We start from the raw sequence: 14,316 nt of genomic DNA on the forward strand, positions 1-14,316 counted from the left end.
TGCATGTCAAGACCATCCATCAACCATATTGTCCACCCTTCTGCTAGGATCTTGCATATTATCAACAATGAACTTTCTTGAATCCTTATTTTGTCTGCATAAAAGTTTCATTAGTGGCCGAGGTAGTGAGCTCCAATTCGGCCTTACCTATGTTGGCAAGAATAAGCATCGGCTATTGATAGATATGCAATACACCATGACGGACATGGTAGCCGGATGCTTGCTATGCCAACTCTCTTCAATTGACATGTCTAAATATATGAACAATTTTAATGCAACACAAGGTAAATTTTGCATCTAGACATACCAAAAGATAAACTATAAGTGATTCGTCAAAACGTTGATAACCCTTGGATATTTGTTGCACTACTAATAACGAATCACCGGAAGCCTCAATATGTATAGCACCTATAGCAAGGAAAAGCTCCAATCCGAATAACAATGCATATTCGGCTTTGATCATTGTGCAAAAATATTTTAAGCGGCATGAGGCTTCACAAAATAGCTTCATATGGAGATAAATAAACAACACCAACACCTTGGCCATTGTTACAAATTTAACCATCAATATATAATCTCCATGGTACTAGAGAGATCAAGCTAAAAACAATATTATGCATGATGTCAATATGATGCTCAATAAAAAAAATCAACCATGATTTGGCCTTACGTAAATTCTGAAAACTAATAAGCCAAAGCACACCCAATCAAAACATAATTTCACTTTGCAATTTTGATGAATTGGTCTATGCATAATATCTTCAATGGCATCAATTTGACAAATTCCTTTGCAAGGACTTATCTCAATCTCTACTCAAACTAAGGACGATGTTAGAATACCACACCGGCCATGCTTAGATATTCTTAGGGCGATATATAAGTATCGTCCATTCCCATGAGGTCCATGTAGAATTCACCCACCAAAGTATGTATAGCCAAAATAAACAAATGAAATAGCAATAAAATATTTCATCCCTTTTGTATTAGCAACAAAAACGTAACTAACCAAATGTATGATGACTTGGTAATACCCTGTCATGATATAGAAAATTATGTTGCATCCATGGAACAAAATAAATCCATGGAGGGTAATTGATCATACCTATGGATGAATTCCATGGCAAAGGCATCAATGGCATGGTTGAAGAAAATGAATGATGTGCTAACCGAAGATTTTGATGTTGTGATGCACACCTTCGGCTTAATTGTTTGTTGCTTCCATTCTTCTCTTTCTTTACTTTTATTGTACTTATTGCAATAGAAGCATGCACATCCTTTTTTATGATTGATCCTCTTGGGAACCCATGCCATGTTCTTCTGTCTCAGCTCTTGTGCACTAAGATTTCGTAATTCCCTCTTTTTCCAATATGATAAAACGAGTGGGCATCTTGGCTGTGATTCTATTTTGACCTTGTGCACTCTTAACTTCTTTTCTTCAGATTTGGCACTTTGACTCTCAATAATTGGTTGCTTCATCTCATTGCCTTTAGTAGCCAATGTTAACACTTTAATTGGCTCTTTTTCATTTGAGATCAAATCTGAAGTTGCACTCTTATGACCATCTCTTTTAACATGGTAAACTTGCTTGACCACCTCTTTCTTCTTCTTTGAGCTCTGGACCGATTCCTTAGGATTGAAACGGTCTTTAACATGTGATTGTTCAAATGTTGATCTTCTCGGAGCTGCATAATATTGATGAGATGGTCTAAAATAAGATGGAGAATGTGCCCTTGTATCATACCTGTCCCATGATGGATATGAATCTACACGAGCATAGGGAGAAATCCAGGACATTGGCATTGGCGGCCCAAAATAAGGATATGAATATGTTGCATGAAAATTTTCACTTTTCCAATACCGATCTTCACATTTGTGCCTTGGGGGTGATCTTGATGCTTTTGCATTAGTTGGCCGATAAGCACTTTTCTCTTCACTCTTATTTTGATATTTATCTAATAATTGTGCAAAAGTGACCTTGAATTTCTTGCACTTGTGCTTATTGCGGCTTTTGTTTCCTTTGGTTGTGCTTGCACCGATCTTTGAATTTGCTTGCCGCCCCCAGTCCTTGGCATCTCCATTGTAGCTTCGATGGAATTTTCGCCCTCAAGATTATGTTCATTATGCTCTTCAACAACTTCTTTACTTGAAAGCTTAATCCCATCACCTGCAGTTTTTACCTTCTCTTTAAATGGATCGGCTTGAAGTAGCCGATGCAAAAACTTTCTGCCATCGGGACCAATTGGAATAGACTGGTGATCTCTTGGTGTCTCAACAAATTTCAACCGTCCTTTATCAATGGCCGATTTAACTATTTGACGAAACATGTTGCAATCCTCAAAATTATGCTTGGACGAATCATGCAACTTACAATACATTCGTCCCTGGACAGATGGCTCAACATGGTGATCAAGAATTCTAATATAATTATTTCTCAACAACAAATTAAATATTTGATCACACATACTTGATTTGAAGGTAAACTTTGTATTCTCTATCCGATCTTGTTGTGATAACGGCTTTGGAGTTAAGCAAACGAATGGTTCATATTTTGCATCACCCCATTCGGCTATGCATTGTGTTTTGCACTCTATCTCCGATGTCTTTGGATAAGAAACTATACTAGCATCGGTTTGCTCAGAGGATTTTAACCTTGGCTTTAAATTTCTGAAACAAAAATAGTTAGAACATACATGTCTCAATTGAGACCAAGTGTAAGCCAAGTAAGAAATAAGAAAAGCTACCCAATTAGATATGAACTTTAAATAAAGCAATGGGAAAAGCTTTGGCTGCAGTAATAAGTCACTACCGGTCTCTTTGAATGGTACAATATATTGACTGATATGCTTAGTAACAATTTTATTGCTAACAAGTAAATTGCCCTTCTTCATTGGTCTTTGAAAATTACTTATTAGAATTTTTCTAATAGATGCATCAACAATAAAGTTGTGACCAAATCTGAAAATAGGTAAATTACTTGCTAGACATACCTCTTCAAATATGTTGGGAGAGCATGATGATTGCATATGATGAATAATATTGTGCTTTGCTTCTGGATGACTTCCCAACACCATGTCACAATTTTCTTCTTGATTTCGTGCATCATAAATTTGAAGATCTTCGTCAACCGAACTTTGTTCGGCTACTTGCTCTTGTCCTTGAAGCTTGTCAATTTCTATGGCACGAAACTCATAGGGCAGGAAGTAGGTTCCATTAACTTTAGAAAAACCAAACATGGTTGTTTTGCTATGCTTGCCATGCCCTTTCCCAATAATGCTTGCCTCTTTGGATTTGATGGATTCAGAATATATACTACTTGATTCAGCTTTTTCAACCGAAGCACTTTTAGTTTCTGAATCATCATTCTTTTTGCCGGTTATATCAATTGGCAAGGCTTCTTTTCTTTGAGCCAATTCCCTATCAATTCTCTCTTGGCGAAGTACCTGCACCCTATCGCGCAAAGCTTTAACTCCCCTCTCAATTCTAGCTTGCTCTAGATTAGTTTGCCTCCTAATGCTTTTAGAATCTTTCGGCAATGAAGTGTTAGTGTTACCGGAATTTTGCAATTGTGTAGGGGGTGTATAATATGCTGCGGTACTAGGTGGAGGTGTATGCACTGCTGTATAACCATATGCTCTCTCACCAATTCTATCAATTGATGAAGTTTCATCTTCTTGCAAAACTCTAGCCTTTATTGCAGCATAATCAGGATACAACCCCTTTTTATATTGTTCAAGGCAAAGAGCACTAATCCTCTTATTTTGTGTCAAGCTCTTTTTAACGTAGCCACAACCACTTCTGGAAGAGATTGCTCCGCAATACTTTCAGATTCTTTTGGCAATGATTCGTGAGTGTTGCCGAAATTCTTGAATTGCTAGAGTATGCATTATATGCTACAGTATTTGATGATGGCACATGTGTTCCTGTAAATTTTTCACTTATTCGGCTATGACCATGAAGATGCGGGGCCGAATTATGAACATCTACAGTTGCATACGGTGCTGAAAAATTACTAACATGAGGTGTAGCATATGATGGTTGAGAGTAACTGGCCGAATAGCTAGTAGTAGCATGGCCAATTCTCCCATCCATCGACAATGTTGAATTCACATATTGAAAATTAGTTGCCGATGAATAAAAATGTGAAACACTTTCTTGTATGCTATTGGAAATTTTGACATGAGGTGTTTCAAATTGATTAACCAAACCCATCATGTTGTTCATCGGCATATGGATTTTTGGGGTTGCCGATGCATGAGAGTTTGGATACATATGTTGTACAGTGCTAAAATCATAAGAATTTGAAGCATGAAGATTGCTTTGCATCGGCCCTTGCACATAATTAGATGCATGATTTATAAAACTAGGGCTAGCCAATACATTATGCTCATTAGGTGATCCAGCAACAACATATAAATTATTTGCATCTACAAAGGGGAATTGGGTATTCATATTACCTTTGTAGATTGCAGCAACTTGATGACGATCTCTTCGTAGCAAGAACGGGCTGGAGACCGTTCAAAGGTTCGTCCCCAGCGGAGTCGCCAAAAAGTGTGTTCGCATATGAACACGTCACCGTGTACCCTCGACGCCGAGGGTGATGCACCGCAGCTCATGTCGAAGGAGACCCGACCGGAAGCGCGGTACGCATGCAATCTGACGGGCGCTTTTGAAGACCCGAAACCCCGCACGCCCGGGAGGGACCCCGTCTGGACGCGCGGCGGCTATGGGCTGCCCTAGGTCGACCTGATCGCCCCTAGGGCCTCGAGGTTCACCGCCCTGCAAAGAAGAAGAAAAGACGAAGAATGAGGAAGAAGAAGAATTAGGGTTAAGGAGAAAAGATAAAAGATAAAAAGTGGTAGATGAATTGATCGATTGTGTGTTGTTCAATCGGCCGTCACCCCTTAGATATATAAGAGGCGGCTGGACTTCCCGTGCAAGGAAAAGGCTTGGATTCACGTCCAGAACCCTAGTCAAATTCGGATTGGTTTTATCCGAACTTTCCAAAACTGTTCGGTTTAAACTGGCTGCACCTTGCGGGTCATTTTTGTGATGGTAAACGATCTCGGATGAAAACGAGCCCAATAGCAATCTTAACCGTTTCGACGAGATGAACAACTTTCATGTTGAAAGTTTTTTGATCAGAGGTCATCTTGAGGGTCAAATCAGTCTCGCAAAATAGGCTATTCTCTCGCGCTATCCATCAGACATGTGTCTGGTGGGGTGCGCCACATCTCGCCTCGTGACAGTGCTGCACTCTGATTGCTCTAACTTTTGCATACGAACTCAGATTTGGATGATTTTTATATCAAAATCGACCGTTTAGATGAGACGAAGACAACTCGTGTAGGTCATTTTTCCATTTGAGGTCGTCTTAGGGGCTTAATCGGCCAAACTGTACTCTAAATAGAAGATCTTAGTACTTTGAGCATAGTTTCGGCCTTCGAGATGAAATCGGACGACGATGACCCAAACTTCAAAGATGTTTATATCAATAATATGGAACTCTTTCATGTAGATCACTTCTCCATTTGAGGCCATGTTAAATAAGTTCTTGACCGTGCCAAAATCTGGTGTCAACAATAGTCTCCCTCCATTCGGCCCCTCGCACCATCTTCTAGCCCCCCGCCGGATTTTGCCACATGTACAATCTAGCAGACTCAATGGTTGAACTTAAGCATAATGCACAAATCTCAAAACAACAGTGGTTCTCCTTTGTTCTAGAATCTTTCGTATCATAACTGCCCAAACTTTTTTTCTAGTTGAATTGCCATTATTTGTTTTTACTTCATGCTTTACAACGCACAATTCCATGAATCATAAAATAGATTAAGGGCTTCTTTGATTTAAAGGATTCTCGAAGGAATTTTGGAGGATTCTAATCCTTAGGAATTTTTCCTATCTTGTTTGTTTGATTCGTAGGATTGTAAACGATAGGGATTTTTCCATATGATTCATTTGCACTAGATTTCATAGGAAACATCCCATCCACTCAAACCTCTTTGAAAGAATTCTGTGTTTTTTCTATGCACAATCAAACACTCGTACCATCCTGTAGGATTCAAGATGACATTCCACTCTAATCCCATGTTCTTCCTATTCCCGTGTTTTGGAAATCCTACGAATCAAAGAGGCCCTAGGTTTTTTTATAAAAACTAATTGATTTTGAATGAGATGAACTATAAGAATTAAACGAAGGTCTACATCAGGCATATATGACTCAGAGCTTACATGCTACAGTGTGGTATTTATTCATAATTTGGTTGCAAAATCTGACGCGTGCAATGCACGTGTACCTTACTAGTACTTAGAGTATGTGCAAAACACAATGGCACACTACACAGTGTCTCTCTTATAGTTCATGAAGCCACGTGGCATATGTGGAGGCGTTGTCGCGACATCCTTGTGTGGATTGATCACAGTGACGTGCTGCTGGTTCCAGAAGAATGTACTCGTCCTCCCTGAGCCGCACTGGCGGTACATGCACGAAGCGAAGATGTGCACGCACGCCACGCGCGCACTCATTCCCTCGCACGCACACGCGAGTACACGGGCGGACGCAATTTTGTACCAAGATCCACCCCATGTGATAATTTGACGCGTGTGAAGTCCTTCACTTCATTGATGGTCAATTAATACAGCGCATGCAAATTGAGTGGGCGTGAGGGCGGAAGAAAGACATTAATACTCCACTGCACGCATGCGAGTAGTTAAATCATGGGTTGCTAGTAGTACTTCCATTGGTCTCCTTCATATTTTGTGCCAATTTTTGACAGTAACATAATATTTACGCATCTGAGCAGTGTAGTCTACTTGAAATTTATGTTCCACTAAACTCATCGGGAGCCGTTTTGGGCCTCGAAACTAAAAACCATCAATTAATCTTTACCTTGTTCCCATCACATTCGAAAGTACTAGTGCTACAATTAAGTGCAAGCCTGCTCACACCTACCAGTACGTACCAAACCTGAACATGTTCCCACTATGCAGGTTTTAGTACTAGTGCTAGTACTTAGGTTATAAAAAGGGGAACTACCTAACCGAAAATTACTCTACCTTCCTCCTCATAAGTCCTCCTTCTTCACACGTCCTTGCCATGGCTGGTGTGCAGAGCTCTAGGTCAAGAACTACTCGTAACAAGGGAGCGGCAACCAAGGCTGTGGAAAAAAGAGAGGGTTCGCCGCCACGCAGAGACCTCGAAAGATCTCTCACGGGCAGGCGATTGCTCCCAGGAGCGCCCTAGACGCGGAGGTGAACATGCCGAGCTGGCGGCGCTGGAGTCATTATCCCTCGACGGCATGCCCGATCAGCTCAATAAGCACCTCAATAAGCAGAAGGAGTTCATCCACGGCTTGGTGGAGCTACTGAAGGAGAACCTCGACGACATGCCCGCTGAGCTCAATGAGCAGGGGGAGTTGACCGCTGGCTTGGTGATGCTGCTGAAGAAGAGCATTGCCTCGGAGAAAAAGGCGACCGGCAAAATCCTGCAACTTCAGGAGGACAAGGCGAAGCTCTGCCGCGAGCTTGACCTGCTGAAGGAGGAGAACGTCGGCTGGAAGTCCTCGATGAAGATGTTGCAGGCCCTCGTCATGGAACAGAAGGAGGAGTTGGCGAAGCTCCGCATCGAGCACCCGGCTGCTGTCAAGGTATGTAATGCGGCCATGGAACAGATGATGAAGGCTCGCATCGAGAAATCCCGCGTCATGGACACAATGATGAAGATGGCGGAGGAGACACACAAGGAGATGGAGGTCGTGGAGGCGATGAAGAAGCAGTTACGACTCCGCGGCCAGCAACCCTTCATGCAGTGAGAGCAGCGCCCCAGACTTGTGTGTGCGTCTTCCTTCTTTTTTGGGGGTGATAATCCTCCTTTTTTTGCTCCTATGTTTCTTATTTTGCTTCGGGTGTTTCGCCGCACATGTCACCTTCTCTGCGAGGCATGAATAGAACAATGCTAAAAATGAGATGACTAGCAAATTAGATAATTCTTTATCACCAATAGAACAATGCCTCTTGCTAGTAATATATAATAAGAGTAGAGAGTAGAGGATATGGCACTGGGCTGCCGTGTTTCGTGCTCCTCCGTCGTACTCCAGTGGAAAACTTGAGTATACTGCACGGTTATTTGCTCCTCCTCAGGTCGTCGGCACATTTATACGAGCAGTCAAATCACAAGGCCCCGCCTTCCAGCAGTAATGAGCCGTCAAATTACAAAGGCCCTCGCCTCTCGTGAAAAGGACCAAGCTAGACTACCCCGCCCTCTAGCCTTTAAAAAATGTATACATTTGTACAGTAGTAGTATCGATGGATTGCGCCATGGAGCAAAACTAACAAGATGTAATTAAATAAAAAAGGTGGTACATATAGAGAGCGCTCGTCGCCAAATTATGCATATACTATATGACACTACCCACTATGAAGGTACTAGTAACATAGACTAGTAACTGGTCTATGTTACTCTCCACTATGACCAGCCAAAGTCGAGGCGCGGATACCAACGAGGGCCTGGTTGTGTCTATACTTGGACAACTCACCCGACTGCATGCGCACCAGGCAGACGAAGCTCGTGTCATGTCGGTGCCGTGTGCGGCCCACACATTAACCAAAACCTCGCACCTCCATCTTAGCCTCTGTGTTTAAAACATCTCAATCTCAAGGCCAAGGAGCAACATGAAACCTATGATAGAGCCAATCGGATGGTTGAGAACACTACAATTCGTAGCTACAGATGCGTGTGTGAGAGAGGACGAGTGCGTGCATGCACCTCTTCTCAGAGTACAACTGTATGTGGGTGGCATCGACCCAGGGAGCAGTGATGGTGCGTGCGAGAAGTCCCGAGAGATAGGTGTAATGCGTCTGAAAAAAGACTAGTCTATAGCTCGCCACGAGGCTATTCCTATCGAACGCTAAGCGTAAGATATGTATCCGATAGTGCCAGTTTTGGCATGTACATAGCAGTAGAAAAAGAACTAGTACCATGGCATATGCTACACCACGGCCGAGAAAACGTGCCGACGTTACACCATCCGGGAATAATGATGCACTTCTAAACTAGAACCGTCAATAAATTTTGAGTGCGTCTCGTCACATTCCAAATTACTACTACTACCACGCTATATTTAATTGCAAACCTGTTCACACCGATCACAACATAAACGGTTTCCCACTTAGGAGCGTATTAGTAGTACTCGTTATAAATACTACTATGCTAAGATGACTGCACATTCCTCCTCAACTCTTTATCCACAAAAAACAATCAAGTCAATCAACCATAGCCAGCGTGAGTTCTGGGTCGAGAGATTTCCACCAGGGAGAGGTTAGCATGGAAGAGGAATCATGAGAGATGTCCCACCTCGCCGCGAAAGTAGCCAACATGTACAGCCGCGCAGCAGTAGCAGCACAGAGGTCCCGCCGCGCCGCCGAAGCAGCACAGAGGTCCCTCCATGCCGTCGATGTAGCAGACTGGTCCGGCCACGCCACGGAAGCAAAAGAGATGTCCTGCCGCGCCGCCTAGGAAGCAGGGAGGTCCCGCCGCGCCGCGGAGGCCTGGGAAAATTTCTCGCGGGCAGGCGAGGACTCTTACAAGCGCATGCATGCGATAGTCCATAGCCAGATGGATCAGATCTCCGGCTGGGCGAGGATGCAGGACGAGGCTACCGGCGTCATCCAGCAACTGGGGGAGGGAAATGCGAAGCTCCGGGGCAAGCGCGACCTGCTGAGGGCGAAGATCGCCAGAAGGGCGTAGCAGGAGGAGGAGACCGCTGCCGTGTTGCATAGGACGGGTGTCATCATCAAGAAATTATGGACGAGAATGCCATGCTCCGCATCGAGCACAACAAGCTGGTGGAGGAATCCATGGATGCTGCAAAGCAGCGTATTAAGGACATGAAACTGATGAAAGAGATCATCGCCCGCCGCGAGAACTAGTCTCCGTGACTTGCAGCACATAAAGAAAGTAGAGATCAGCGAGCGAGATCGTTGTATGCGTCTTCCTTCTTCTTTTGCCCTTGTGTATTTTGGGCGTAGCCGCATGTGGCTTTTTAAATTATCTTCCTAATTATGTAAGACAATTATTATCCACTCTCGTCGTCCTTATATATATTCATCAGTCTTGCTATAAGTCGCACTAGATGCTATATAGGTCCGTCGGATCTTACATCAAGATCTGTGCAAAATTTTCTTTTCAGATTTTCTTTTTTCTCTCTTAAATCTCAGTCGAGTGAGACATTGCCATGCCATTAAATAGAGGCTCGGGCGCCATTAATGGAGACCTTGGGAGAGAGGTGGATGGCAGATGGAGGTCAAAGGGCTCTCCTCCCGATAAGCACGCGCAGGGGTCTGATCAGATGCCTCCCGTACTCAAATAGCTACCCTGCACGGCGCCTCCTAGCTAATAAAAAAAGGGGACGCGTGGCGGCACGTAAATGGTAAATAGAACGCCCACAGTTTCAATAATACTTGTGTTTCCGGTTGTAACGTGACAGCACTTGTTCCAAAATGACTTTGTTGATTGTTAATGTGTGCGCTTTCGCAAATCAGACAACAAAATTACCACAACATGTTGGTGCCATGTCATGGCACCAAGCCAAGTTTCATTATTTTCATGCATGTTTCGGATTTACAGGAATTAAAAAACCAAGTTTCTCAATGTTTCCAGCCGAGCCATGATGCCCAGATGTTTGAATTTCATTCCCATTTTTGGCATGGGACCTAGAAATTTACCCAAGGACACACATGCGATTTTTCAACCAGCTTTGGTGCACTGGAGCATGTGCTTGTATTTAAAATTTGAATTATGCACACAAAGGTGACACGTTCCCTCTCAGAACCACGAGCCTTCTTGGGAGAAGCTCAGGTTTGCAAGAAACTTATACCAAAACTTGTTCCTATTCTGCAAATTTTTTACCACAGCATGGTAGTACCATGACATGACACCATGCCAAGTTTCATGATTTTCAGGCGTGTTTTGGATTTACAAGAATTTTAAAACCAAGCTTCTCAATGTTCTCAGCCAAACCACGATGCCCAGATGTTTGAATTTCATTCCCATTTCTTGCATGGGACCTAGAAATTCACTCGAGGACACACATGTGATTTTTAGTCAACTTTGGTGCACGGGAGCATGTGCTTGTAGTTCAAATATGAATTATGCACATTAAATGACCAGAAACTCAATTAATGTATAAAAAAGGCCAAACGAACCCAAATAATTCCAAAATTTAACATGGCACTCATATAGTTCTATGTTGCCTCTGTAAAGAAAATCTGGCGGGAGGCAGCTTATATTGTTTCGCACACAAAGGTATAAAGAAATAAATAAATTAGCCCTATTTAATTCTTGGGTTCTTATTATTTATGCCACTAGTTGTGTATCACTACTCAGTTTTGCCATTAGAAGTTACAACTACTCAAAAAATGCCATCGATCCGTGAGATGCCTGCTCAAAAATGCAGTTAGATATCTAAAAAATGCCATCGTTAAGTTAGATGTTTGCTCAGAAATGCCATTAGACATCGTTATTTTCACATCAAACCCGTTGACCATGTTACATGACAAAAATAAGCCGATTCTCACAATGACAAGTTAATGGTGTCCAACACAACACACCCCTCAAATAAAACTAAGCACCCTGGAATTCTTTGACAAAACTAAGCACCCTGAAATTCTTTGACAACTAAACTGCTGGCTATATGATGTTGGCCATATATATTGTACGTATATAATGTCAAGAAACGAGTAGTAGTACTATACCAACTAAAAGATGAAATGTACGAAATATAACGAGAAGAAACATAACATAGTTCTGCTGGGGGCTCAGCACAACACACCCCTCAAATAAAACTAAGCACACCCGAAATTAAACTAAGCAACTAATCCGATAGACACTGCATTAGAACCACCATGAGCAACGACACTGCCACCTTACTTGGAGTCCTCGTCCACTTCCTCGACTTCGTCCTTGTCCCTCTTCCTCTTGGGCGATACTTCTTTGCTTGAACCGCACACTCGGCTCTTGCTCTTCATCCAACCCTTGTAGATATTGAAACAAAGGTAGCCATCCATTTTAGCGTAGTGGATGTGGTCTATATCTAATACAGTCCACTGCCATGCATGATGAAACGTGTGCGGAGCTTTCTTCAGTTCACTGTACATAGGATGAACCATGGCTCCTGCCAGGGTCAGCATTGAAGGCTGATCAAGGGAGGGCACCAACTCTTCCTTCTGGAGGTCGAAGGGGTCGCCTACAACGAGGCCTATCCGACCCAGGATTTCCTTGTCGTTCCTAAAGTCTACAGTAACGGATTTGACTCGACCGCCCTTGAGGAAGTTCTTAAATTCCTCGCACTCAACGTCGGCATGGCATATGTGGTAGACCAAGCATAAGTCATGCACGCAAACCTGGATCACGACGGGCTTCTTCTTCTCTGCCTCCTTTAGTTTCTTCTCGCTTCCCAGGAGTGTGGTGTACTCAACATCTAGCCCAGCAACCCACTCATCATTTGAGTTTTTGGACATGCGTTTGAAGCGAGCAAGGCATTCTTTCACCGTTGTGGAAGAACGGGTGTAGATGACGTCGAACTCATCGCCGGTGATGGTTCTAACCTTGTACTCACCGCCGTTCATGGAGATTTGGGATGCCATGGATTTGGGAGGAGGGTTAGGATTAGTGGAACTGCCGTAATGTGAAAGGACGGGACGACTAGGAGTGGTTTATCGATTGTAAAAATGTCGAGTGGGGGGGGCGTGCTAATGGCAGGCTAGTGGCTTGCCTGGTGGATAAATGGATTCATGCACAGTACTATGGGGGCCCAATTAGATGTCATGTCTACTCGACGCCCAATTAAATGGCTTCCGATGTCATGTCAAGCGTCGGGAAAATTATAGGTGATACGAAGCTTTCCATTCTCCCATGATATGGGCTTCCGAGAGCCCTTGGATCTGAGATCGAACGGTTGCATGGCGTGATTCTAGACCTATGGGTGAATTTTCAACAACTTAGCATGCGACCGTTCGATCTCAGATCCAAGGGCTGCCAGCAGCCCGTATCATGGTCGCGCCTACCACGACCATCGCCTCGCTCGCGTGGTCGCGCCCTTGGAGATATAACATGGTGCGTTAGGCTATCTGATGTTGGCATGTCATACATAGTCATCACTTAGTCACTCATACAACAAGGTTAGCTATAAGGTTGGCTATGAGAGTATTTTTTTCTTTACTTCTCTCTATCTCTTTCTTTGTAGTATTTATTGCATTTGCCAAGGAGTGACCTCTTCCAATGAAATGGTGCTTAGATGAGGTGCTATGGGCATTAAATGGCTTAGCAACTCAAGTCCCCAATGCATAGGTGCTTAGTTCTTGTTGCTAAGTTTGCTTCATCTAGGCACACGCGCTTATCACCGTTTCTTCCTGGGGTCACCAAGCTAGTCTCTCTCTTCTTAATTAACTTGTCACATCAGACTTTATGCCTATGTGGCAGGCTTAGCACCTGTAGGATCAAGTACAATAGTGGGCTATAAGCCCGCTTTACATGGCATTTTTGCATATGTGGGGGAAAGAGGCAAGGAAAAAGTGGAGGAGTGGGCTCTCAAGCAAGAGCCAACCTCTACATGGTAGAGCATCGGGAGAGGCACCTGTATGGAGGTGGTTAGGAATCGGGAGACTCAAGCCGGTCGTAGCGCCGCAGTTAAAATGATAATGGCAAGTCAAATCACCGGGCCCCACCTGTCCAGCAGTAACTCACTGTCAAATCACACAACCCTACGTTTGCAGTAGCCTACTCCCTCATCTTCTCGCGTCTCTGTCGAACCGACTAGGCGGAACTGCCCCGCCTACCGCGCGGGAAAAGCCCCGCCCTCGACTTTTAAATTAGTACGGTATGCTAATTTTGTATCCATGGATTGCGCCATGGAGCAAAGCCTCAAGAAAACGGCGGCACACACGTACGGAGTATACAGCACGCCCGTCGCGTTCGCGTCGCACCCCAGACGGTCGGTCTGGCATGCTGCTCTCCGAATGGAACGGGCGTCATATTGCGTTTGCACACACATGTGGGACCGCAATTGAGAACCGACCATAGGCACACTCCCCGGCCCCGCAAGTCAGGTGAGTTAATAGAAATACATATGTTGGTACCTGGACGATCCTTGCAAGACACGGAAGATCAATTCGTCCATGCATGTGACCAGACTCCAGCAGACACGCCTGGATTGGCTATCGTCTACATATCGTGCAGGCTGTGTTGTACAGGGCTGTAGTTCTGGTGAGAAATCTAAAAAAAGGTTTCTTGTCATCTTGCAAAATTAGGTGTCATGTGCTTCG

The sequence above is a fragment of the Triticum urartu genome, chromosome 2 (genome assembly GCF_003073215.2).
Source record: "Triticum urartu cultivar G1812 chromosome 2, Tu2.1, whole genome shotgun sequence".
NCBI lineage: Eukaryota > Viridiplantae > Streptophyta > Magnoliopsida > Poales > Poaceae > Triticum > Triticum urartu.